The sequence below is a fragment of the Aotus nancymaae genome, unplaced genomic scaffold, assembly GCF_030222135.1.
Source record: "Aotus nancymaae isolate 86718 unplaced genomic scaffold, 86718_ANA_hifiasm-v0.15.2.pri h1tg000004l, whole genome shotgun sequence".
In the NCBI taxonomy this organism is placed as follows: Eukaryota; Metazoa; Chordata; class Mammalia; order Primates; family Aotidae; genus Aotus; species Aotus nancymaae.
Window position 1 is genome coordinate 47,676,501 of NW_026988415.1, and position 6,000 is coordinate 47,682,500.

The 6,000-nt window shown below is 37.5% G+C and overlaps 1 pseudogene; it reads left to right on the forward strand.

Annotated features, from left to right (window-relative positions):
* The window catches only part of LOC105725091 (splicing factor 3A subunit 3-like), an 89,046-nt pseudogene extending 87,858 nt beyond the window's left edge, over window positions 1-1,188 (forward strand).
* Window positions 1,189-6,000: the final 4,812 nt, after the last annotated feature.

Below are 6,000 nucleotides of genomic sequence, written 5' to 3' on the forward strand. Positions count from 1 at the left end.
CTCAACACTTTTTACAATGACTGCAAAGAAATTAAAATACTTAGGAATATGTTTACGCAAAAAGGTTAAAGACCTAAACAAGGAAATCACGACCTCAATATCCATGACTGTTATCTCAAGTACATTAACCTGAAGGCATCTGAGAAGCTGGATTATATCACATGCTTGTCCATATTTGACCAATTATTTGACATTCCTAAAGATAGGAAGAATGCAGAGTATAAGAGATACCTAGAGACACTGTTTGAGTACCTTCAGGATTATACAGATAGAGTAAAGCCTCTCCAAGATGAGAATAAACTTTTTGGGAATAGTCAGGCTGAGTTTGAGAAGAAATGGGAGAATGGGACCTTTCCAAGAAACAAGCAGTGCTCTCACTCATGCTGGAGCCCATCTTAACCTTACCACATTCTCCTCCTTGGAGGAGTTGGCCTCTGCCTCTCTGGGTTTGGACAGATTGAAATATGTTCTCTTAGCTTTAGGCTTGAAATATGGCAAGACCCTAGAAGAGTGAGCCAAGACTATTCACCACCAAAGGAAAGTCCCTGTAGTCACTTGATACCTCTTTGTTTGCCAAAAATGCCAAGTCAAAAGGCACCAAGTGGACACCGAGAGGAATAAAGACATTGCTTTTCTAGAGCCCAGATATATGAATACATAGAGATTCTCAGGGAACAGCCACATCTCACTCATGAAAATGTACAATGCAAGCAAGCAAGGACAGAAGAAAAGTAAGAAGAGGAAGAAGAGCAGATCAGTGAGAGAGAGTGAGAGTGAGAGTGAGAGTGAGAGTGAGAGTGAAGATGAAGAGAATGAGATCATTTACAACCCCCAAAACCTGCCACTTGGCTGGGATGGCAAACCTATTCCCTATTGGCTTTATGAGCTTCATGACCTGAATATCAACTATAACTGTGAGATTTGTGGAAACTACACCTATAGAAGCCTTCTAGCAACACTTTGCTGAAAGGCATCATGCTTATGGTGTGAGGTGTTTGGGCGTCCCAAATACTGCTCACTTTTCTAATGTGACACAGTTTGAAGATACTGTCTCCTTGTGGGCCAAACTGAAATTGCAGAAAGCTTCAGAATGATGGTAGCCTGACACTGAGAAAGAATATGAAGATTCAAGTGGGAATGATGTGAAATAAGACGTATGAGAATCTGAAAAGACAAGTACTGCTCTAGTGTTCAGGGATGTAGCTCACCTTTTCAGTCAGCCCAGGCTTCCCTGAGATCTGCTTTTGCTTTCTTTTTTTTTTTTTTTTTTTTCTGTCAACCAAATCCTCTTAACAGGTATTTACAGAACTGCTACCCAACAACTGCAGAATATACATTCTATTCATCAGCACATGGAACATTCTCCAAGATAGACCATATGATAGGCCACAAAACAAGTCTCAACAAACTTAAGATAATTGAAATTATAGCAAGTACTCACTAAGACTCTGCTGCATAGTCTTATGGTCTATTATGCATCTTATAAAAACAAGGAATGCTGGCAGATTGTAGTGTTGAGATGTGCTTTATCTGTTCTATATTTTAAAAGATTCTTCCAGAAAATAAAACCACACTTTGTTCTGGAAAAAAAAAGAAAGAAATTATAGATGACACAAGCCAAAGGAAACACATCCCATGCTCATGGATGAGTAGAATCAATATTGTGAAAATGACCATACTGCCAAAAGCAATCTACAAATTTAATGCAATTTCCATCAAAATACTATCATTATTCTTCACAGAACTAGACAAAATAAGGAGCCCACATTGCCAAAACAAGACTAAGCAAAAAGAATAAACCTAGAGTCATTGCATTACTCAATTTCAAACTATACTATAAGGCCATAGTCACCAAAATGGCATGGTACTGTTATAAAAACAAGCACATGGACCAATGGAACAGAACAGAGAACCAAGAAATAAAGCCAAATACTTACAGTTAACTGATCTTTTACAAAGCAAACAAAAACATAAAGTGGGGAAAGGATACCCTATTCAACAAATGGTGTGGGAATAACTGGCAAGCCACATGTAGAAGAATAGAACTGGATCCTTTTCTCTTCACTTATACAAAAATCAACTCAAGTTGGAGCAAAGGCTTATACCTAAAACTAAAACCATAAAATTCTAGAAAATAACATTAGAGAAACCCTTCTAGACATTGGTGTATGTGAAAACTTCATGATCAAAAACCCCAAAGCAAATGCAACAAAAACAAAGATAAATAGATGGGACCTAATTAAACTAAAAGTTTCTGCACAGCAGAAGAAATAATCAACAGAGTAAACAGACATCCCATGGAATGGGAGAAAATACTTGGAATCTATGCATCTGACAAAGGACTAATATCCAGAATCTACAGAGAACGCAAATGAATAAGCAAGAGAAATCAGATAATCCTATAAAAAAGGAAGCTAAGGACATTAATAGACAATTTACAAAAGAAGATATATAAATGGCTAAAAAACATATAAAAAATGCTCAACATAACTAATTATCAGGAAAATGCCAATCAAAACCACAATGTACTTCTACAAGAATGGCCATAATCAAAATCTCACAAAATAATATATATTTGAGTGAATGTGGTAAAAAGAGAACATTTTTACACTGTTGATGGAAATGTAAAGTAGTACAATCACTGTGGAAAACAGTGTATTAATTCATTAAAGAACTAAACATAGATCTACCATTTGATTGAACAATCCCACTACTGGATACCTACTCAGAGAAAAAGAAGACATTATATTAAAAAGATACTTGCACACACATTTTTATGGCAGCACAATTTGCAATTGCAGAAATATGGAACCAGCCCAAATGTCCATCAATCTATGAGTGAATAAAGAAAATGTGGTATGTATACACAATGGAATACTACTCATCCATAAAAAGGAATGAAATAATGGTGTTCACAGCAACGTGGATGAAATTGGAGATTATTATTCTAAGTGATATAACTCAGGAAGGGAAAACCAAACATCGTATGTTCTCACTTATGAGATGGTACTGAATTATAAGGATGAAAAGGCATAATAATGATATGATAGATTTTAGGAACTTGGAGGAAAGAGTGATGGGGTATGAGGGATAAAAGACTACACATCAGGTACAGTGTTCACTGTTCGGGTGATAGGTGCACCAAAATATCAGAAATCACCATTAAATAACTTATTAACATAACCAAACACCACCTGTTCCCCAAAAACCAATTGAAATAAAAATAGAAGATCTGAAAACGTAAAATCAGAAATAAAAAAAGTAGACATTACAACTGGTACTGTAGAAAGTCAAAGGATAATTAGTGGCTATGAGCAACTATATGCAAATAATTAGAAAAATCTAGAAGAAATGGAGAAATTTCTAGACACATACAAACTACCAACATTGTACTAGAAAAAGCCCAAAATCTGAAAAGACCAATAACAAGCAACAGGATTGAATCCATAATAAAATGTGTCCCATTATAGAAAAGCCCAAGACCCAATGGATTACTGCTGAATTCTAACAAACATTTAATGAATAACTAATACCATTTCCACTCAAACTATTCTGAAAGATGGAAGAGAAGGGAATACTTCTAAACTCATTCTTGCAAGCCAGTAGTAACCCTGATACAAAAATCCAAAAAAGACACATCAAACAAAGGGAACCACAAGCAAGTACCTCTTATGACCATTTATGCAAGAAAAACCTGAACAAAATACTAGAAAACTGAATACAATAATACATTAAAATGATTGTTTGTTATAACCAGGTAGGATTGATCCCTGGGATGCAATAATGTTTCAACATATTCATATCAATCCATGTGATCTGTCATATCAATAGAGTGAAGTATAAAAACCATATAATCATTTCAATTGATGCTGAAAAAACATTTGATAAAATTCAATATTCCCTCATGATTAAAACCCTCAGAAAGTTGGTATAGAAGAAACATATCTCATTATAATGAAAGCCACATATGACAGAACCACAGAGAGTTTCATACTGAATGGGGAAAACCTTAAAGCCTTTCCTCTAATATCTGGAGCATGACAAAAATGCCCATTTTCACCACTGTTATTCCACATAGTATTGGAAGTCTTGGCTAGATAATTTGGACAAGAGACTGAAATAGAGATCATCTAAATTAGAATGGAAGAAGTCAAATTTTCCTTGTTTGCAGATAATATGATCTTATATTTGGAAAAACCTCAAGACTCCACCAAGAAACTATTAGAACTGAGAAGCAAATTCAATAAAGTTGCAGGATACAAAATCAATATAGAAAATCAGTATCATTTCTGTATGCCAACTGATCTGATTGGGCTGTTTCCCCATCAAAATTTCATGTTGAATTGTAATTCCAGTCTAGAGACAGGGTCTGGTGGCACCTACCCCTTCAATCTCTTCCTCCTGTTTCAGTCATGTAGGAAGTGCCTGCTTCCCATTCACCCTCCACTATCGTTGTAAGTTTCCTCAGGCCTCCTAGGCCATGCTTCCTGTACAGCCTGTGGAACCATGAACCAACTAAACAACTTTTCTTTATAAATCACCCAGGCTTGGGTAGTTCTTTATAGCAATGTCAGAATAGACTAATACAGAAAATTAGGACCTGAAATTGAGGCATTGCTATAAAAGATACCTGGAAAAGTGGAAGCAGCTTTAGAATGGGTAATAGACAGAGATTGGAACAGTTTGGAAGGCTCAGAGGAAGACAGAAAGATAAGGGAAAGTTTGGAACTTCTTAGACACTTGTTAAATTGTGACCAAAATTCAGATAGTGGTTCATACAACAAAGTCCAGGCTGAGGTGGTCTCAGATGGAGGTGAGAAACATTAGAAACTGGGACAAGTGTCACTATTTTTATGTGTTAGTAAACAGCTTGGAGGCATTGTGCCCCTGTCCTGGAACTTTGAACTTAAAGTTGATGATTTAGGGTACATGGCAAAAGAAATTTTTAATCAGCAAAGCATTCAAGAGGTGATCTAGCTGCTTCTAACAGCATATTCTTATATGTGTGAGCAAAGAGATAATCTGAAACTAGAACTTATATTGAAAAGGTAAGCAGAGTGTGAAAGATTAAAAAATTTGCAGCCTGGCTATGTTGTAAAAAGAAAATCCCATTTTCTCGGGAGAAATTTGATCTGACTGCAGAAATTTGCATAAGTAAATAGGAGTTAACCATTAGTAGCCAAGGCAATAGGAGAAATGCCTGGAAGGCATTTCAGAGACCTTTGCAACATCCCCTCCCATCTCAGGCATAGATGCCTAGGAGGGAAGAATGGGTACATGGGCCAGGCCTCAGGCCCAGGGACCCACTGACCTGCACAAACTTGGGACACTACTTCCTGCATCCCAGCCATTCTAGCTCCAGCCTAGGCTAAAAGGGCCCCAGATACATCTCAGTCCACTGCCATAATCCTCAATGGCTTTTATGTGGTGTTAAGCCTGCAGGTGTGCATAGGACAAGAGTTGAGGCTTGGTTGTTCCCACCTAGATTTTAGAGAATGTATGGAAATGCCTTGGTGTCCAGGGAGAAGTCTGCTTCAGGGGCATAACCCTCATGCAGAACCTCTACTAGGGCATTGCATAGGGAAAATGTGGGGTTGGAGCCCCCTCACAGAGTCCCCACTGAATCACTGCCTAGTGGATGTGTGAGAAGAGGGCCACTGTCCTCCAGATCCCAGAATGGTAGATCCACAGAAAGCTTGCATCATGCACCTTGAAAATGCCTCTATGCCAGTCTGTGAAAATAGCCAGTGGGACTTTATCCTGTAGAGTCACAGGGGCGGAGCTGCCCAAGGCCTTGGAAGCACACCTTTTGCATCATTGTGGCCTGAATGTGAGACATGGAGTCAAAGGAAATTATTTTAAATCTTTTAAATTTAATAACTGCCCTGCTAGATTTAGCATTTGCATATGGCCTGTAGCCCCATTTGTTTTGGCCAACTTCTCCCTTTTGAAACAGAAGCATTTATCCAATGCCTATAACTCATTTTATCTAGTAACTAA